Source organism: Malaclemys terrapin, chromosome 14 (genome assembly GCF_027887155.1).
Source record: "Malaclemys terrapin pileata isolate rMalTer1 chromosome 14, rMalTer1.hap1, whole genome shotgun sequence".
Taxonomy (NCBI): Eukaryota; Metazoa; Chordata; order Testudines; family Emydidae; genus Malaclemys; species Malaclemys terrapin.
Genome location: NC_071518.1, coordinates 35123475 through 35146118, shown reverse-complemented (window position 1 = coordinate 35146118; position 22644 = coordinate 35123475).

Here is a 22644-nt window from a genome sequence, read left to right as displayed (position 1 = left end):
TCCCAGCAGATATCAGGGTGATTAAAGTCTCCCATGAGAACCAGGGCCTGTGATCTAGCAACTTCTGCTAGTTGCCAGAAGAAAGCCTCGTCCACCTCATCCCCCTGGTCTGGTGGTCTATAGCAGACTCCAACCACGACATCACCCTTGTTGCTCACACCTCCCTCCCCTCCTGAACACACTCCACACACACCCGGCCTCCTCCAGAGAGCAGGATCATATATTTAGAACCTCTTCCTGAATACTCTTAAGTTCCCAGTGCCTTCAATGGAAAACGAGGGTGCTCAGGGTGTCACAAGATTAGGCCTTTCATTTCTCTCCACCTTCCTCCTGAGTATTGCTACTTTTCTGTGGATAGATTTGGACATTGGTGTATTTTCCCCCACTCTAAAATCTTCTGGTTGACTTATCAAAATACATATTGATTTTTGACATGGTAATTCGAGAATTTTGCACTTTATATTGTGAAGAATTTATCTCTTAACCTGAACATTTTCCCTGCCCAAAGCAAACTTTTAAAATTATGTTCATGATGCATTTTGGCCCAACTGCTCAGTTTGCAAATTCCTTAGATTACAATGCACATGTTAAATAACAGCTAACTTATTGAAGATCAGCAGTGCATTGGGTTCTGCTTCCACGGCAAAATGCAGCACTACCATTTTTATAGGGTAGCTGAGGTGAATGCTTCTATGGGGTGACAACTGCCTACTTCCAGAATGCTACTTTACATTCCTGGCATATTTGAAAATGTGGGCCAATATAGGACAAACTCTATATTGTGCCTTACAGCATAGACCCAATCAGGGCTAGTCGCTGTCTCATTTTGCCGTAAAAGTGGAACTCTTCTGAACTAAGAGGCTTTCAGGAGTTTAGCTTGGGAGACATTCAGAATCATTTGTCTGTATAGTGATGATCACTTAATCTATGTAATCAGTCCATAAGATCTCATTACCATTTAGTCTCCTGGTCAATATTGGGCCTTATGGTCAGCAGGGACAAAGCTGAGCTGATGTCTTCAGGATCCTTTCCACTGTGAAACAGGTTCTCAACCTGAAGGTTGCAAACAAAGGTATCTGATAGCAACCGCCCTTCCCTTTCCACAGTGGTGGGTCCTGGTATGGAAAGTCTCAGAACCACTGCATTCTCTCCAAGGCAATGCTCATTGCTCAGATACTTGCATAGTAATATTCAGAAAGCCAAGAGAATGAATATTTCATGGCCTCATTAGGTATCTTCTTCTTAGAACCGGCGAGGAGCTCTCTTATTGGGCTTTACTGGCATTATCTTGGACTGGTAGGATAACTAGCATTAAAATGGGAATCTCACCTCTTTCGGATGATAACACAATGCTAAAAGACTCCTAAAGAAGTTAAATGGGATTAGGTCATTCAGCTAGGTTAAATGGAGAGCTATGCTGAATTTAGGCATTTTTCAGTACCGCTGGCCAAAATGTCTTTAACAACAAATTTTTGGTCCCCAAAAGGGTCTTCAAAGCATATAGGTTTTGCCAGACATTTTTGACTCTTATGAATTTGTTCATTGTTCGCAACATTTTCAGTGACTTTTTAAAAACCCCAAAGCCTTCTCAAAGCCGTTTCTTGCAATGGTTATCAGTGGTTTTTTGCTTATTGAAAACCCTGTGAAACGGAAATGACGTCAAAATTCTGAAATTAAAAAAGAAAAAGTGGCCTGCTCCGTTCTTCAGCTTTCCGCAGAAGAAGAAGGCTTAAACCATGATTCACATCAGTACAGCTGCTGGGAGGTGCTTTTGGTGCCTTTGGTGCTTGCTGCTGGTCGAGCAATTGTGGCAAAATTAGAATATTAGTTTCATTTTCTTTGCTCATGGGATACTTGGAAATGAATGAATAAAAGTAATCAGAAGCCTTCACTGAGAGGAAGAAGTCTTCATTCGGAGGAAATTCTTTCCCACCCACTACAGGGAAAGTAGATTAGGAAACTAATCTGACTAATTCAGTGAAACTTTGGGACGGTACACTGGACAGAAGGACGGTGTTTCTGGATTTTGCCGCTTTACCACCCTGTAGAGTCCAGTGCTGTGCAGCACTGAACATCCTTAACTCTGCGAGCTGAGGGCGTTCAGCACCTCGGAGGATCGGTCCCTTCTCAGCCTATCGAGCTGGAATGCAGTCCATGTGAGCCGCAGTCTCCTGAAATAGACGTGCCCCTGGTCCTACTCCGCTGGCAGCTGAACGGAATTCCCTCGCTAATACTGTGATAACAGGAATAGAGATGGAGCTTGGATTTCCACATGCAGAATTAATCTCCTAAAACCAACTTGTGCCTTTTTTTGGGGGGGTGGGGAGAGCGGGGCACCATGTTGTTAGCATTAATATAGTAAATGGCTTTTGTAATCTGCCTTAAAGAGAAGAGCGCTGATGTTGGCTGGCAGCAGAATGAGCTTGGCTTTTTTTTTTTTTTAAACAATCTGTTTCAGGGCGTGTCCTCGAGCACTGCAGCAGCACAGACCTCCAGCTAAAGCAGCAGCAGCAGCTAACTCTGAGCAGAGCCAGCCCTCCCTCCCCTCCTGAACACACTCCACACACACCCGGCCTCCTCCAACAAGGAGAGAGGCAGCTGTGCATTTAATCTCCCCATTCACAGGACACCAGTCACCCAACACCACTGAGAAATCACAGCGCTCTCAAACAGGCAGACTGGCCCTGGGATCGATACAGGCTGCGGACGCGGCAGGCTAGTTGGCCGTAATGGAATAACGACGTTTTAGGAAGTCAATAAAAATTATAATAATCATCCGTTTATTTCCCGGGGCAGACTAGGATTTTAAACCAAGCAGAGGATCAACAGATGGCTGAATAATCGGGTTCAGAGCAATGTCAAATAACAAAAAGGAGAAAGACTCTCACTCCCTGAAGCATGGGCCACACCTAAAAATTAGATCGGCCTAGCTACATCACTCAAGGCAGTGAAAAACTTGGTGTCCTGTGCAGTGTCGCTAGGTTGACCTAACCCCGGGCGTAGATGTGGCTAGGTCAACCCAATCATTCTTCCACAGACCTTGCTACCACCTCTCGGAGAGGTGGATTAACGACTGCGATGGAAAACCCCGCCTGTCGACGTAGGAAGTGTCTACACTTGGGCGCGCCAGTGCTGTCACTGTGCCGCTGTCGCGACTGTACTGCAGACACAGGGTGACCAGATGTCCCGATTTTATAGGGACAGTCCCGATAGTTGGGTCTTTTTCTTATATAGGCTCCTATTACCCCCCATCCCCGTCCTGATTTTTCACATTTGCTGTCTGATCACCCTATGCAGACATCCACTTAGGTCATGGCTAACCTCCCACAGACTTTTCCTCTTTCTCGCTGGCACTTTTCCTCTCCCCGGGAAGAAATGGGCATCCGGTTGAATAGGGATCCAGGTGTGGGCTCTGGATTTTCTGAAATTTAATCTCTCCGGGCCATAGTCCGAGTTGTAGGACTCGGTGCAGACGTTCCAACAGCCTGTGGAATGCAAGGCTATGTAAACTTTCTGAACTGCCTCTTTGACTAGACGTCTTATTTCAGTGATCTGACCGTTGGCTATTTTGGACCAAATTCTCTACTGGTGTCAAGTGGCACAGACCAGCAGAGAATTTGGCTTCGCAGCCTGGATTTAGTGTTGCTGGACTGGGATTTAGGAGACCTGGGTTTTATTGCTGGCTCTGCTACTGCTGGGTGACCTTGGGCAAGTTATTTCCCAGCTCTGTGCCTCAGTTTTCCCATTTGTAAAACAGGGATGATGATACTGACTTCCTTTGTAAAGCGCCTTGAGATCTATGGAAAAGCACTGGGTATTATTATTATCATCAGTTAAATCCTCCCCCACTCACCAGTGCAACCATGGAACACCCCAAATGCAACTGAAGCACCAAATTCCTCGGCACAGGTGGTTGGGACTGTTTGGATGCAGAAGGAGATTCTGCAGCCCATTGCAATGTACGGAACAGAGCTCTGTGGTGGCTACTGTGCTGATGGAGGTGTGATGGGCTGGGCTATGATGTATGGCCAACAGGTCCATAACTTAGCCCACAAACTCATCTAGGGAGGAAGCGGTGACCCATGGATGCTTTCCGCCCATTCCTTACATATCCTGCAGCAGATGCTGCTTGTGGGAGGTGAGGATGCCATTTCGCTGCCCTACATAGATGTGTAGGCCCACTAGTTAGCGGGGAAGGAGTGCTAATAACAGGTGACACAAAAAAGTCTGAGGTGTTTAACGTGTATTTTGCTTCAATCTTCTCTGGAAAAATTAATTGTGACTGGGTGCATAACACAATGAATATTAACAACAATGGAAAAGGAACACGAGCCGGAATAGGGAAAGAACCGGTTAAAGAATATTTAGCTAAGTTAGATATAGTCACGTCAGCAGGGTCTGAGGGAATTCTCTTTGAGAATTTATGGGGGATGGGGGATGTCCCAGAAGACTGGAGAAGGGTAAACATAGCACCTATCTTTAAAAAGGGGAACAAAGAGGACCCCAGGAATTATAGACCAGTCAGCCTAGCTTTGATACCAGGAAAGAAACAGGAACAAATTATTAAACAAGGAGACTATGTGACTTGACCAGGGTCATGCTGGATGTCTGTGGCAGAGCAGGGCCCACCCCACTATACCGTCCTTCCTTTCTAGGCCAGCCTCTCCCCAGTTTGTAGATCTGTGAGACCTGGTGAAAAGCCTGTCTATTCTCTCTCAGGCTTTTTACTTTGGGAGGGTTAGTGGAGTGGATGAGGAAATGAGTGAGAGGTTTTTTTGGTTTTTTTTTTTTTACCATGCACCTGAAGTGAGGGGCATGTTTTAAATCCAGAAGCTACAGATGTTAATAAGTAATGAGTTCAGAATGCTTATCTGAGTTTCCACAAGGTCTCCAATCAGGGGACTTCTGGCTACAAGCAGCATGACTTGCTTCTCAGGAACATCAGGAGATTACAAACTAATCACTGAGGGAGCTGTGGACTCTCAGCCAATGAAAGGGATCAAATCAATTAGCTGGATCATTAGAGGTTTGACTAGAAGGAAGCTTTTTGGTAATTGCTGAACTGTGTGAGGTCCTCAGTTTTCATTCAGACTCAGCAGCGCAAGCTTCCTGGATTTCATTGTTCAGCTGGACTTCCTTCCTGCCACCTCCGTTCTGATCTTCCACCAACTGCAACGGCACCTGAAAGGAGACCTGCAAACAGTTAAATCAGGATTTGGGCTGTGGCAGGTCAGGCAATGTTCTGCATCTGAAATAGGAGACCAGCAGTGGAAATGCTAAAGAGGGTAAATTCAGGAAGTGAATGGTCAATTCTTTGCCTGTTGCCCTATAGCAGTTCTTTCCACATGACATTCCCTGTTCTTTTTGCGTCTTAGTCCTTTAGTTAATGATGAATTAAATCAGACCCTCCTTGTTCCACTTGGACTGCTTTTGAATTTTTAAGATCTGGAACAGCTGGGGGTTATATAAGTTGCTTTCATTTCTTCTTACCCTAATCTGTTATACCTCTCTATTTACAATTCTACATTGCCTTTAATGAAGCTTATTTTGAATGGAAAACACTGAAATGTACTTCGAGTATTTACAATAAGTATTTGGCATGCTCTCCACTTGGCTTTTCACACATTCTCTCAGCTTGAAAGTTTTACTCATACATGTTAAAAAAAATACAGTTTAGTTACTAACCCTTTAAAGGTTCAGCAGTCAGGCTAGGTTTAGTTGTGAATACATTTCAAGCCACATTTTTCAGAATCAGGCAGTTTGGACAGCGTTTTGTATATAACAATGGCACTGGGATGTCTTTGTTTTCTTTCTATTGCATCTTTACATAAAAAAACTGGCTGTGTGGAGAGAAATCAGCCATTTTATTCTCAGAGTTGCTGCAGCCTATTACGGGGGAGATGCACACACTGTAATCTCTCCTGGAAACTTTACTCTCAAGTTGGGTCCCCCCAAATCAGTGGTCACTTTGTATGTTCTGTCCCTAGAGGACAGCCTAAGTTTCTGTGCGCCGTATAATTGGAAAATTATGCTTAGTTGCTCTGACCATAGCATCTCGCTTAATGGCTCGTTATTTTTACAGAGAGGTTATGTAAAAACTTAGTATTTGGGAGAACTTTTTCTTCAAAGGCTTTTATGACTTTATAACTCAAAAGAAAGATAAACACAACTAGCCTGAAAGGTATTGAACAAAATGAGTCCTGCCTAATGAAATCCTGCTCTGCCTAATCTGTAGACGTTTTACTTAGAACTAAGCTCATCTAATTAGTTAGCTCCAAAGCTTCCAAAAACCTCAGATTTAAATAGTTTTAGCCTGTTTTAAATAGGTTCAGTAGCCCCTCCAGCCAGTAATGCATTCATCTGCTTAATTAACATGCATTGTACCTTTCTCAGGGCCAAATAGATCTCATTTGTGTTCTATTTAACCAATTTTACTTTACTTTTCTTCTTTATGTCACTTCCTTTCAGACCTCTTTCAATAGAACAGGAGATAAATCAGAGCCAACTTATATCCTAAAAAAGAGAATACAAGAGATCAATGGGAATAAAGGGAGAGGTGGATTATTAGGATAATTATTCATTTATATAGCATTGTAAATGTACATGGTACTGCACAGCGATCCGGCGTCAGTGTCGAAGATACAACAGGACTTTGCCCCAAAGAAATCAACAGTACAATACAAGACAGAATATGTGCAAAGTAGGCTGTGGTCATTAGAGCTTTGAAAGCGTTATGGTTTTTAGTGGCTCCTTGAAAGGAGAGAGAGTGGGAGCCTGATATATGTTAATAAAGACGCTATTCCAGGAACAGGGGGTAGCATGAAAGAAGACTCTGAGACAGGAGTAGCCAAAGGAGACCAATGGAAGAATAGGAAGAAACTTGAATAGAGACTAATGATCAGAAGAAGGCGTAGGAAGAGCTGAAGGTAGGGCTAGAGTTTTGAAGGTGAAAAGAGGAAACCTGAATGTGATATAGATGAAGATCGCTCTAGAGAAGAAGCCTGAACTTTATATGGGTGAAGAGAACTCTAGTAAAATGTTCAATTGGTCACAGTTGGCAAATGGGGAGAGAAGTCTGTTGGGTGATGGGGTCCCTGAGGCTGGTGGTTCTTGAGTAGACACCAATAGAAACCAGAGGAAATCAAGAGAGGCCAACCAAAGATTTCTAATGGAGACCACTGGAAAAGTGAAAATATTCTGGGCAGGAGAAGACATGGTCTGAATAGTGAGAAAGGAAAATTATCTCTGCACCTGAGTTTGGGATCAGCTGGAGGGAGAGGTGAGAATGGAGTGAGACCAAGAGAGGAAGGTTCCAGTAACCAAGATAAAAGATACAAGAACATAGGCTGAGGTCTTGATAGCTGAGGTGGAGAGGAAGGTGTGAATAATAGAGATGTTGTACAGAAATTAACAGCAGGATTGGCAAGGGCCTGGTCATAAGGGGAAAAAGAGAGGATTCATATATGATGCTATGGCTGTGTGCTTGGATGTTAAGAAGGACTGATCTCTCTTTTTACAGAGAGGTTATGTAAAAACGCGATATTTTGGAGAACTGTTTCTTTAAAGGCTTTTGTGACTGTCTAATTCAAAAGAAAAATAAACACAAATAGCCTGAAAGATGTTGAACAAAATGACTCCTAATGAAATCCTGGCTTTGGCTCAGGCCCTAAATGTGTAGCAATATACAAAAATACTAGACAACAGTTTATGATACAAACCTGTCCTAAAAAAAAAAAAAAAGGAGGGGGGAAGGTAGGGAGATTATCACTCTTAATTTTAATGTGTGATTTAAATATTATTTAACAGTTTTCATTCTTTACTATGATTAATGCTTAGAGTCTCCTGACAACCCTGTGATTATCTCAATTTAACAGCTGGGAAAGCTATGGGACAGAGAAGTGAAACAACATTTCTAGTGTCACAGAGACAGCGGCAGCGTTGGGAATAGAAAACAGGAGATCTCACTTCCTTTCTATAAGGCTACATTTTCCTTCAGCTGTCACTGAGCCTTCCCCAGGCAACTGCACTCAATGGGAGTTTTCTCTGCATAAAAGTTAGAATTCCATTTTTGTGACTTTTGTAAAAGAAATGAAAATGTTACGTTCCTGTTACAGATTTTTTTTTCCAATGAAAATTTTTTGAAACAAAATGAAATGAAACATTTCCACTGCAAAATGGGCATTTTCGGACTGTTAAACTATAATATCTTTGAGATGAGATGTAGAACTCAGCTCCTGACCACTTGTGATCATTAAAGATCCCATGGTACTTTTTTGAAAGACTGCAGTGATAAATCTTGGTTCCCTGGCCAAACTCCAATGTGAATTATTACATTCTGCCTTCGTAAATAACCCCGGCAGTTTTAATAGAGTAGGGTGTTCTTCTCCACTTCCTGTCTCAAACTATCCTGACATACGTTTCCTTGTGCTCCCCGAGCTGTCGGTCTGTCTCTACCGCTTGTCTCTTGTCTTGTACTTAGGATGTAAACTCTTGGAGGCAAAGGTCATTTTTTTGTTCCATGTTTGTATCATGCCTAGCACAATGGGGTCCTGGGGCTCTTGGATACTAATTCAATACATATAAATAATACGACTTTCATTAAACTCTTGCATTCCACCCCAGAAGTGGTTGCATTTCAGTGGTAAATGAACTGATTTCTGTATGTCGTTTGGTATATCAATGATATCAACTGCCCTTACAGTTTTTTCCCAGGCTGGATCCGAAAATGAAAAGCCATTTCAGTGCCCAAGGCGTTTAACGACACCAAGAAAACATGACAAAAATAACGAGAGATGAGAATTCTTCAGCTGTAGAGAAACCTCTTTTATGGACAAACCTACTGGGCATGTTTTCAAAGGCTTTTGTGTATAAAATGCACTAAAAAATAATGGGATTTTTGTTTTACTTGTCGCTTTTTAAAGGCTCTGAACAATTGCCTTAAAAAGGGTGAATTGTGGTTGTATTCAGTCACCTGTGCAGAAGCTTTAGAATAATGAAATCCCAGGTGTCCCTTGTAATGATAGTAATTGCCATGTGGTAGAAATCTTAATGCAGAGTAGATCCTGTAACTTCTTATCACATAGAAGTCGTTTGCTGAATTGCAAAGAACCTGGGAGTTCCTTGCTGCCATTTATTTTAAAGTTCCGTTTTGTCCTGAATGCGTCAGCATCTCAGGAATAGAAAAGGGAATCTCAGAACAAAACAGATCCCTCTGAGGTTTTTCCAAGCTTCAGATAGGTAACTGGGACAAAACACAATGTGGTTTTACAAAAGGTAGATCATGCCAGACCAACCTGATCTCATTCTTTGAGAAGATAAATGGTTTTTTAGGCAAAAGAAATGAGCATTGGCCTGCTAAACCCAGGGTTGTGAGTTCAATCCTTGAGGGGGCCACTTAGGGATCTGGGGCAAAATCAGTACTTGGTCCTGCTGGTGAAGGCAGGAGGCTGGACTTGATGACCTTTCAGGGTCCCTTCCAGTTCTATGAGATAGGTATATCTCCATATATTAATCTACCTGGATGTCAGTGAGACATTTGATACAATTCCAGGTGGGAAATTATTAGTTAAATTGGAGAAAATGCAGATTAATATGAGAATTGAAAGGTGGATAAAGAATGTTGGGTGTTTCAATATTTCAGGGCGATGAAAGATGTTGCCACCAAAGCAATCCCAGAGTTTGATTTTGAAAATATGACCAGTTTACCACCAAAGCTGCTTAACGGTCACTCCAGTGGCTAATGTCTCCATTGCAAGCAGGAATGGTTGGAAATGTTTCACTGAAACAGCTTTTTGGTGGCAGATAGGGGCTTCGGCAAAATTAACTGTTTTATAATCAAAGTCTCTGTTCAGTGAAAAAGTGATTTTTTTTGTTTTTGTTTCTGTCAAAAAAACGGAATGTATGCAAAACAAAAAGTTTCTCTAAATGAAACAGGAGATGATATCCTGGAGCCTGCCCAGTGGAGGAGAATGGAAAAACGAGGCAACCTGAACTACAACTCCCGTGAGGCACCTTGCTGACATTTCCAACTAGCAATATTTTGGTTTTAGATTTTTTCAGAGAGAAGTCAACATTTTCTGTAGAAGCACCCTCCCCTCTCCTTCTCTGACTACCTCTAATTACAATTTGTGGACCCTGCTGTGAGTACTGCAGTAAAAGGAACTTCATTTAAGCATCATTCGAGGTACATATAAGTCACTTGAGAAAGAAAGGAATGAACAACGATACAGATGCCCCAATACACGGTCTTCACTTTACTCTGATACAAGAGTTACTTTAGAAAACGTCTTACGATATCAAAATGATTGACATGCCTATTAGTGAGCAGAAGTGGCATGAATCAGTCATCTGTTCCCAGTGACAGAACAAAGAAGAACATTAAATAGAAGTGAGAGGAAAAAATAGAAAGGGAAAGGTGAAGACTAAGAAGTGAAATGTGGGTAAAGGAGGGTTTGAGGAGAACTCAATAGAAGGACACATGCCCACAGTCCTCCAGACAGTGTGGCTGTATTTTATTAGACGAGATGATTCTTAAATATATCCTTCACTGGGTTTCAGATGTTTTTTATAAGCTATGACGTAATATTTTTTTTTCCAAGTGAAGGAAAGAAAAGGGGTCGGCACTTTTTCCCCATTCTTTATAAAAGCTTGAAAAGATTTGTTGTAATAACAATTGTGCTTGGATTCTACATTAGGCCTTGAAAGAGCCTACAGAGGACTAGAATATCATCAAAACTATGACATCAGCTATACCAGTGATCTTACTGATTCACGATACCTGATCAATTAAAAGGGGAAGTAACTTTTATTGATTGTTTAAAACTCTGGGTGTTCGTTAAAACCTATTTAATTGACACTTGGGAGAAAGACTCTCTTTGCTAAGGATTCAGCAGTAGCCTTCATCCCTACAATCAAGGTCTGAGAAAGCTCTCAATCCCAATCTCTGAGTCAGCCACGGAGTTCTCAGGTAAAACCAGGGAGAACAGAACTTGATATTTCTAAAATAAAAACAATCAGTAAAAAAAGTTAAAGGGGCACTGAGGGGAAACAAACAAAGCCTTTTCAGGCCTTCTTTATGGATCTCAGGAGAGCAAAGAGGGCATGATCCCACTTTCTTTGTCCTTTGCAGGTCACCTTTATCTTTGAATGTTCTGCTTTTCAGACACTTGTGTTCTAAGACCATCTCACCCTATGAATTTTTTCTTGTCAAATTATAAAATAATATTTAGAACCTTACTTCCATTTTTAATTATTTATCATTATTAAGTATTAATTAATTCATTATTAATAATAACAGCATTACTGTGGCACCTAGTCATGGATCAGAACCACAGAGTGTCAGGTGCTGTACAAACACAGAACAAAAAGATGGTCCTTGCCCCAAAGAGCTTACAACCTAAGTTGGCCATGAATACAGGAGGCGAATAAAATGGATCCTAACACTATAGTACTGATTACTGCAGCTTTTTACTAGTTGCCTCCTTGGACCCAGAAGCATTTGTGTTCCAACAGTCTTTGATATCTCCACTGATGTTTGATCTTTTTATTCACCCAAGAAACTCTCCCCCACCACGTTTCATTGACTTTGTAGATTCGGCTTTCATGTGTCATTGCAGCAAAAGGTTTTCTAAATTCCAGGGTGAATTATGTGCACTATTTCCTCCGCTCAACATTGTGGTGTTGTTGCCTTTTTCCTCAACAGATCTGTCGTATGCACCAGGCATTGTTGTCCTTTTGGTAACCCAGGCTCACTTTCATTAGCTAAATTGTAACGTAAAGGGTCTCCAAACATTCCCATAATTCCATTGTAAGCTGTGCCAATAGGTGACCTGTGCCATGCAGTAATCTAGTCTCCTGTGGGCTGTAATGCTTTGGTCTCATTTTGGTTGTGGTGTGTGGGTGGGGTGGTGGTGGCCTGTGATACCGAGAAGGGCAGACTAGATGACCTGGTGGTCCTTTCTGGCCAGAAACTCTATGACCATAAGTATCTGTACTAATTGCATATTTCAATCCATATCTAAAATGAGATTGATCTGCTTCCCTTTTAAGATTGTATGTCAGGGCTTATCTACATTACCCGCTGGATCGACGGGCAGCGATCGATCCAGCGGGGGTGGATTTATCGCGTCTAGTCTAGACGCGATAAATCAACCACCGAGTGCTCTCCTGTCGACTCCGGTACTCCATGAGGGCAAGAGGCACAGGCAGAGTCGATGGGAGAGCATCAGCTGTTGACTTACCGCAGTGAAGACACCGCGGTGAGTGGATCTAAGTACGTCAGCTTCAGCTATGTTATTCACATAGCTGAAATTGTGTAACTTAGATCAACACCCCCCCACCGCAGTGTAGACCAGGCCTTAGGGGCCCCCACCCACTCAGAGAGTTTCAACCCCCTCAAGAGACAGCTGTGTCAGGCCAATGGTTACAATCCATTAAGACTGAATGAGTCCAACCACCCAGCAATGGAAAAGTCTTCATAGGGGCATCCGTCCTCTTTGATAGGCCTCATTGCATGCTCCTTCCCACCAGGAAAAGCCTGTCTAAGGCACCAGGAGACTTTGCACCTGGGTCCTGAAACAGGAAATGATTGAACCTGGTGGTAACAGAGTCCTTCTGGAATAGCAGGGCTGCTCATCTGCTTAAGACAGACTTTCGCAGACAAGGGAGGTAGGGAATAGAAGAAAAATAGCAGGGCAAGGTGTCAAAGGGAACCACAATGGGTCCCAGGAGGATCTTTGCTTGCTAAGGGATTGTGATGTAACTTCAGAGGAAAGCCTCTCTAATTTAGCTTGTAAGATTAGATTAGGATAAATCTGCGTGTTGGCTGTTTGTTGTTTTAAAATCCATCCTAAAACAGTGTGGAGATACACTAATCTACTGTAGCTGAGGATCTCACCCATCTAGGAATCAACCAAGTCACCAGTAAGATGCAGCTATCTCTAGGTGATGTGTTGAACAGCACAGAGAAACATGACACAATGTTTTGGGAAGGGAAGAGTGCACTGGTCAAATTAAGCTGGAGTGGCAAAGTAGGCACAGGAAATCATAGAATATCAGGGTTAGAAGGGACCTCGGGAGGTTATCTAGGCCAATCCCCTGCTCAAAGCAGGACCAATCCCCAGACAGAGTTTTGCCCCAGAGCCCTAAATGGTCCCCTCAAGGATTGAACTCACAACCTTGGGTTTAGCAGGCCAATGCTCAAACCACTAAGCTATCCCTCCCTCCCATGGAGCAATCCAGATTGGAACTTGACCTGGACATCCTTCTTGTGAGACGTGTCAATGATTCCTTACTACTAGATAGCTGGGCCCGCAGTGTTACACCACAAAGAGAGCAGTGCTATGCCACTTAACACCACATCGGGGTATTACTTCAGCACTGACGGAGAGAAGAGTGCCACTTAGCGAATAGCACCATGTTCTTCCTTGTAAACCTACGGTCGAAAATTAAATGTTGGGGAAAAAAAATGAAGACACTGATTGGACTGATGCTGGAGTGTGTAGACTAGGAGTGAGCTACTCCATGCAAGTGATTAATAACACTGCACAAACTTAATACCATTTTTTATTATTACATTTTTTCCCTTGTAATACTCAGTCAGGGAACAATAACGGAACCCACCCACAGCTAATTAAACACATGAATTTTTTTGGGGGGGAAGGGATGATAATGAAAGATTTCTTTGACTTGCCAGATAAGGTAGATACATTTTATTGCAAAAGGAGTGAGTCCAGATCCAAAGGTATGAGGCTGCGCTTTAGAGACCCTCTTTCTCTTTTTCCTTCCCTTACTATCAAAGGAGTCACTCCATTTTCAATACTTAATTATCTTTATCATCCAACACTGCTCTGCATTTAATGAACACATTTAAATAACTCATTTTGTTTCAGAAGCAGAGCCTAACATACTGTATTTTGACTAATGTCCATAAAATCTTTTATGCCTACACAGTAGGCCATGATATGTACTAATGGAATAGGCTTTGTCTGGAGACTGTAGCTCTCATATTCAATTACTAATGTCTGAAAGCTGTTATCATGTGATGTGTGGGATGTGTCCAGTGTGAAATGTGTTGGTGGGCTCAGGGCAGTTCTAGATCAGTGGCTCCCAACCTTTCCAGAGTACTGTACCCCTTTCAGGAGTCTGATTTGTCTTGCGTACCCCAAGTTTCTACCTGCTTACAAAATCAGACATAAAAATACAAGTGTCACAGCCACACCATTACTGAAAAATTGCTGACTCTCTCATTTTTACCATATAATTATAAAATAAATGAACTGGCATATAAATATTGTACTTACATTTCAGTGTTAGTACATAGAGCAGTATAAACAATTCACTGTCTGTATGAAATTTTAGTTTGTGCTGACTTTGCTAGTGCTTTTGATGTAGCCTGTTGTAAAACTAGGCAAATATCTGGATGAGTTGATGTACCCCCTGAAAGATACGTGTACCCCCCTGTAGGCCTGAGATTTAACTCCCCCCATTCTAAACCAGCCTTGGGTGAAACTTGGGAATTTCACCACTAAAATTAAGGGGGGGAAAATGCTCCACTGCTGCTGAGGTGCCTCCACCTCAGGAATGCCCCTAGCAAGAGTTATAACACCAAGGGTTGTAAAGTAGAGACACTCAGGCACTGGGAAGTTTAGGGAGGAAACAGAAAGACTACAAGAACTGGAAAAATAGAGGAGATAAGCTCTGACCAGTGAATTTCTGCTGACCATCTGCACAAACAAAGAAGGTCAAAAATAAGTTACAATTTGGGCATGAGAGATAAAATGTAAAAGGAGTTGAGCAGTGTCAAGGCTGCTTCCCCACTCTGAACTTTAGGGTACAAATGTGGGGGCCTGTATGAAAACTTCTAAGCTTAACAACCAGCTTAGATCTGGTCCACTGCCACCACTCCCAAAGTGCTAATTCCCTTCCCTGGGTAGCCTTGAGAGACTCTTCACCAATTCCCTGGTGAATACAGATCCAAACCCCTTGGATCTTAAAACAAGGAGAAATTAACCATCCCCCTCCTTTCTCCCACCAACTCCTGGTGGATCAAGATCCAACCCCCTTGGATCTAAAAACAAGGAAAAATCAATCAGGTTCTTAAAAAGAAGGCTTTTAATTAAAGAAAAAAGGTAAAAATCATCTCTGTAAAATCAGGATGGAAAATAACTTTACAGGGTAATCAAACTTAAAGAGCTCAGAGGAATCCCCTCTAGCCTTAGGTTCAAAGTTACAGCAAACAGAGATAAACACTCTAGCAAAAAGGTACATTTACAAGTTGAGAAAACAAAGATAAACCTAACACGCCTTGCCTGGCTGTTTACTTACAAGTTTGAAATATGAGAGACTTGTTCAGAAAGATTTGGAGAGCCTGGATGGATGTCTGGTCCCTCTCAGTCCCAAGAGAGAACAACCCCCAAAACAAAGAGCACAAACAAAAGCCTTCCCCCCACCAAGATTTAAAAGTATCTTGTCCCATTATTGGTCCTTTGGGTCAGGTGTCAGCCAGGTTACCTGAGCTTCTTAACCCTTTACAGGGAAAAGGATTTTGGAGTCTCTGGCCAGGAGGGATTTTATAGTACTGTACACAGGAGGGCTGTTACCCTTCCCTTTATAGTTATGACAAGCAGGGAGGAGAAAACATAGGTGCCAGTGAGTGATTGGTTAAAGTTTGTTACCTGGGGTACTGAATAATGTGATAGGTTTAGTGAAGTTAAAGGAGGTAGCTAGTTTTACCCATATAATGTAACAAAAACCCAGTGCTCTTTGGGAACCATCTCTGGCCTGGAATTTAACATCAATCTGCTAGAACTCTGATCCCTCTGCATGACCGTGACATGCAGAGGCATCGCCGGAACCCCCAGACGAGAGGATCCTGACTGGCCATTGCGTGAATTTTGTCTGTCTATTGGGAGTGGTGAGCATAAGAGATTTGCTTGGTATATGTATTCTATGTGTGTTACTAATAAATAGATGTTTAGAGCACAGCTGTGTAAGGCTCTTCACTGGGAAAAGGTTCCTCAGTAAAGCCCAGAGCCCCGTGGGAAAGGGCGGGTACTTAAATTGACTAGGTTTCTTCTTGAGCCCCGTGGGTAAGGATAGGTGCCTTACACCCTGAGCGCTTGGCAGGGAAAGGGTGGGGGTGTCTAAATTGATTGGGTCATGCCTTGAGCCCTCAGTAGGGTATAAGCGGGGTGCCCTAGATTTTTTTTTTTTTGCGGGTAACGCTTGGTTGAGAACCATTGTTCTAGGGGACAGGTGGACACTAGACAAGTCTGTGACATTCATGAACTAAACCAAATGAAAGTGGTATGTAATTATCATCAGCTATCATCCCCAGACAGAATGATACCACACGGTTGGAAAATGCGCCTTCCTATTGTTTATGGGCCACTGAAGTCAGTGGGAAGCTTGCCATTGACGTCAATGGTTGTTGGATCAGGTTCTGTGTGAAGCGGCGCTGACATGCACACACACTCGCTCTCTTCCTGTTAGGGTGGAACAAGCAATATGTCTTCTGTTTACTTGGTATAAACAGGGCTTCATTTGTGCCAGAGTTGAGCCCTGGGACCTCTAGGCTTGGCAGTTCATAGCCTCGGGACCTAGAATCATAGACTTTAAGGTCAGAAGGGACCATTATGATCATCTAGTCTGACGTCCTGCACAATGCAGGCCACAGAATCTCACCCACCCACTCCTGTATCAAACCCCTAACCTATGTCTGAGCCATTGAAGTCTTCAAATCATGGTTTAAAAACTTCAAGGTGCAGAGAATCTTCCAGCAAGTGACCCGTGCCCTCTGGGTTTGCCGCTTCAGTTATGAATGTAAAAAATTGCTTGAGCCCTGGCACCTCCTCGGTTACAAAGTAAGCACTGAATAAATATCTATTGATTAGCTTGGGAAGAACTCCTAAGGGATCTGGTCAATGCAGTGTGCATCCAAATCGGGTGAATGGGATGAGGGGTTACTTGGGTTATTTCGTTGGGGTATTTTGTACTTCTGACATAACTTGGAGTCTTTCAGTGGCGCTAAGCTGCAGTTGTGAATAAGCACTGGACTTTCCCTGCCTTTTTGCTCCATGCATACAATTGGGCAGGGCATTAGCAACCAGGGTAGCCATCCCTGCCAAAGGCAAAAGCCTGTGAATCCAACAGTAGAGAAGTTAGGGAGAAGACGGAGGAGAGGGCAGCACCAGTTCTGCCCTGCAGCCATCTTGGAAGAGTTTCTTTCCCTCCTACAGGGTTGCAAGAAAGCAACGATCCCCTTCTTTATCCCCATGAAGCTGGGGGATACTAACAGTGGCTTCTGCCCTGTCTCCTCACCAGCTTCTCCTTGCACTGGCTGTGGGAAGGGAAGGTTGAAAATAGCTCTTCCTGGACCAGTGTGAAGGCTATTAGCAGGAAGATGGTTCCTCTTCTTCCCTTTCTGAGGCTCCTTTCCGCCTGGGGGTCATGAGGGTTAGAAGTGCCTTCTGCCACCGTGGGGTGGGTGAAATTACTGATGGGGAGCAAGGAGGGTGTACGTGGGGTCCTCCATCCAGACACTAGCCTGTGGCCATGCTACCTGGGCCTGCCAGGGCTGCCTGGCCTGACGTGCAGGAGAAGTCAGCAGAGCCCGTCTGAGGGTGGCACGTTAAAGATGGAGGCGACCCTGAAAGGGATGAGTTGTGCCTGCTCAGGTTCTCACACCAGGCCCATTGCCATAGTAACAGACTGCTGCCTGCAGGAGGCAGATTTTACCACTTCCTGTGCCGCAGCTGCTTCTTTGCAGGTGCCTCTCTCACGTACGTCACTGAGAGAAAGTGGGTGGGCATCCTAAAATCCAGGATGAAAAGAGGTAGAACTGGGAAACAATTTTATTTTTAAAGAGAAGATTAGCCATACGCTTCTCCTGACCTTCCCTCGTTACAAAACTATGGTGGAAGCACTGGATGCAGCTCCATAGTTTACGACGAGCTGAGTTTTGCACCCAAACCTGGGAGTCAGATGCTTGGTTATGTATGAAGAGCACAACCCCAAATTTATGGAACTTATTCTTTGAATAGTAGTAGTAGGTATCCTTCAGTCTCGAGAGACCATGGCTATGCGCCCCTGAGAGGTAAAGAATTTACTCAGTTGGTTTTATGGTAACTGCGAACGTGGCTGAAAAGACCCACTTGAGAAAGACAATCTCTGCCAAATCTGTCACATTTAAAGGTGATGTTTTGACCCTTTCTCTGCCTTCTGCGAGCTCTTTTCTCCTCTGCTAAGCTGGACAGCTTCCTCTCGTAACTCCGGAGACCTTTGCTAAGCTCTTGTTTCCAAAGGTTGTGGTCTTGAGTGTGATCTTCCCATTTGTCCACATCCATGTCCATTTTCCTGAGAATAAAACTCAGAGTAGTGTTCCACCCAGCGATCCATCTGCTCGGTGCGGTCATTGATTGTTACCCCTGTTGTTGATCTCAGTGGGGCTGTCTTCTTTGAAGTTGGACCCAAAGCTTTCTTGATCCCGTCATACATGTTTCTGATGTGCCTGCATCAGCTGCTACTTGGATGCTTTCACATAAGTGCAGCCAATAGTCATTGGCGCAGCGTCGAGCAGTTTGCTGTACCTTGGTTCTTGCCACTCTCAACGCTTGTAAGCTTTTTTCATTTGAGTCTCTCTTGTAGTGGGTTTGGGCTGTGCGTTTGGCCTCTATGACTGGTGTCAGTGCACTGGAATATGCATCATACCTGCCATTGGTCTTGTTTTCCTTCTTCCCAAAGACTGAAGAGCTGCATCGTAGATTGTGTTCTTCAGTTGCTCCCACTTCAGCTGGGCGCTTGTGGCGCAATCACTGTTGTCAAGGGCTTGTACTCTTTGAACACAGTATGAATTTTATGAGAATTGAGAATTTGGTAATTTATGAGTTAAAATTAAATTTAATGCAGGATATTAAAATTTCTTACGGGACTGATTTTTAGACCATTTCTTTGTCCCAAATGATCTTCATAAGAGAGTAACCCAGATTCTTCAAACTTACCAGATAGTCAAAACTCACTCAGATCTCATGCTTTGGCCACAGCTGAAGAATTTCTTTTAAGATTAATGGTCATTTTTGCCACTTTTCTTTATAACTGTAAATTTCTCCTTCAGCAGCGGCTGACAAAAAGAAAATTCCAGAAAGAACTTTCAAAATGGCCACCTGCTCCCATTTTTTCCAGTGAGAATGAAGCCAAGCTGCCCTCAGAGAAGATGGTGGCTGCTGACAGCATAGTAATGCTTGTGTTGGGGATAATTACAGTGTCAGTTGTTGTCAACTCTTGCGAATTTATTGTGAGTCTCACAATATTGGGTGTTTTTCCTGAAAGCTTTGACTGCTAGAATCAACAGATTCCTTGAGAATCTGCTTTTATATTTAAAAAAGTAAGTTTTTAGCTATCATAGATGCAAGAGAAAAGCTTGAAAATGTGAAGTGAATGCTAAAATACCAAAAAAAAAAACCAAAGAAAAAGAGCCTAAAATGTAATATTCTTTAAAAAAATCCACATTCCTGATTTTGAAGCCAATTTCATGATTTTTTGGGGTCCTGACTCATGATGTGTTAACCTTTGGGGTTGACAACGCTCCACATCCCTGTCACATTTTACCTGTAAGTTACTGATATATACTCAACCTCATCTCCAGTTTAACACAGCTTTTATCTGGGAATATATTTATTGGAAACAAAGCCAAACTCATTCACCAGCATTTGAAGAATCTGAACACTGAATGTGGCGATCTTAAATTACAATCGGCTTCCGTAGAGTGGTGCAAAAATAACACACACTTTGGGGAGGAAAAATCTGAAATATATTTCTGGATCACTTTACAACTTCAAAATGATTTGTGCATCAAGATCAAGCCCAAACAACAATGAATATTAACTTTAAAAGAATAGTGACTACTCATCTTCCATCTGCTCATGGAATATTCTGTCCTACTCCTTCTCCGTGTCATCTTCTCTGGCTTTGCCTCAATCCAAAAAGGTGCAAACTTGCTGATCTTCTGGAGATGGTGCAAAAAGCTATTTCTTTGAAATGTTTTTGAGAAAGACTGAAGAGAGGCTCCCATAGCGAGGGAACTACGTTGTTGCTTTGGTTTACTAGTTGAATGGTGTAATTTGTTACTGTTTATAATTCTTTTGTGTCTCTTGTGGGCTGAGTTTATGTGCTATTCATGTATGATTTTTTTCAGTTCTGCTGAGTGTTCATTGTTATGGTGACCATAGAATAACTAATTGTCAGGGTGCCTAGAGCTTCTTTTTTGCTGTACTTTAACTTTATATATAAAATCAAAACTTCTCCTGCTCTTTAGTCTCTAATAAGTATCCATTCCACACGTTGGCATGATCACAGGGGTTATCCTCTGTGGGTCAGGCTATAAATTCTGCTGTGTGTGGAGATATATTGATGATAGAACAAAGGTGTCAATGCAAAATTTAGCCCAGTGGGATTTTGTCTTTGGTCATTGTATTCTGGTCTTCGTGGTAAATCGCTTTGTGCTCAGTTGTCTTTTGTGATTGTCATTGTTCCTCTTATTTGTAGTTAGTAGTTATTTCACTAGTTCTGTCAGGAAGCGTGGTCCAGTGGGTAGCCCAGTCTCCTGGGACTTAAGAGATGTGGGTTCTATTCCCAACTCTGCCACAGACCTCCATTTTGCCCATGGGCAGGTCACTTTGCCTCTCTGTGCATCAGGTTTTTCTCCGAAACCTTACTGTGTCTTAGCTAATTTGACTGTGAGCTCTCTGGGGCAGGGACCTTTGCTGGACAACTAGCTGCACTGAGCTGCTTCTTGAAATTAAATGGCTCCTGTGAAGCAGCTGCTACCAGCACAGTCAGAGAGAGGATACTGGGCTACACGGACCACGGGTTTGGTCCGGTGTGGCAATTCCTTGTTCTCACAGTATATTTAGACCTACGTTAATAGCTATTATTTATTGTACTGAGAGGTGGTAATAACAATAAATCTTACATCACTTTCAAAGGTGAACCGAACATTAACTAATTAACGTTCAAAGAAAAGTGCGGAACCCAATGCTCACCTTGTGCCCTGCTCCGTTGTTGTGCAGTGGCATTACACAACACAGCCAGAGGAGAGCTTATTTACTTTCTCCCATCAGACTAATGTGATGATTTGGGGGAGGCTTGACAGCAATCGACCGGCACAGTTGGACTGGGATTACACTTATTCTAGCGACCTCATCACCATAATAAAAAAGAGTTAGGTTTATCAACTCATCAGTCCTGCCCATTTAGAAGATTACCATATTTCCAATCCCATTTCTAGCAAAAGAGGATTGCTGACCATTTTTCCCCCTCTGCTGGTTGTTTATGTGCTCAGGGTATTTATAAAGCCACAAACAGGAAAGCTGTGTTTACCTTCCGTATTATCAAGAGCTGACAAACCCAACTGGGATCATTATTCCCCTGGGAACATGTGCACAGCCGAGCAGCGGCAAATCAGTGGCCGGGGCATCTTGCTGGTGTCAATAATATTTGTTTGCCTTATGGAGAGATTTAACCTTTGTTTGTCGCTTCCCTCCATTTGACATATTCTGTGTTTTACAGCTCTGATCCAGCCAAGCACTTAAGCAGGTGCCTAATTTTAAGCATGAATGGTCCCATTGAATTCCAGTTAGGCAAGTGCGTAAGCCTGTCAGATGTATGTGAAATTTGTTCTACATAAAATGAACCTTGTGATTTTCACGACTCCCGTTTTAATGACTGTATTGCTTGGAATGTAAAAGACCAAATTTCCCATCCATCTGCTGTTGTGAGTGCAAGATCAGCAGCGTTAGACTTCCAAAAGGTGACTGTGGTAATGTGATGCAGGCCCCACAGAGGTTTGACTCTTCCACACTAGTAATTCCTGTAGCTAAGGGCTAACAATCCATCACTGAAGGCTCCCATACAGACAGCCGGAGTTTCACAAGAATAACAGGGTTTCAGTCACTGAGCTCATGAGGGAAATTAGATCTTTATAACAAAATGTGTTGGGCTCAGTCATTCTTCCGCTGAATTCAATGGAAGTTTTGTCTTCGGTTTCAGCAGGAGTCGTGTCAGACCCAATGAAGCCCATGAAGACTCCTGTTACAGACTGGTCTGTAAATGCAAAGTAAAGAGAAAGAAGTTATGTGTGTGGAAATAGCTATTTAATATGCTAATATAAACAGAAAATGTAGGTGAATCACTTCGTAATGAATCATTTATTTGACAATTTCATTCCTTTTTTTTCTTTACATGTTGTCCATGAACAAGTCATGTTTTTCTCCAATTTATTCACTATTCAGTACTACTAGCTGAATCATCTTGTCAAATAATTCTTGGGGTGTAGAATATTCATGCGTAGTTCATTATGGATATTCAATACATGACATTCAGAACTAGGGATGTGCTGATCAGTTTTGACTGGACATATTGGGTATGTTTACACTGGACACTAAGCCTGGGCTCTGATTCAGGTACAGGCTTGAGCCCAAATCCCCCTTATGGCTACACACCATTCTCTGACTTGGGGCAGCAAGCACTCAGGACCCAAGTCTTAGGACCCTGTATGTATGTATGTGTGTGTGTGGGGGGGGGAGTCAGACCTGCTGGGATGCGGGTCCAAGTCCTGCCATTTTGCATTATGAATGCAGGTCAAGTGCC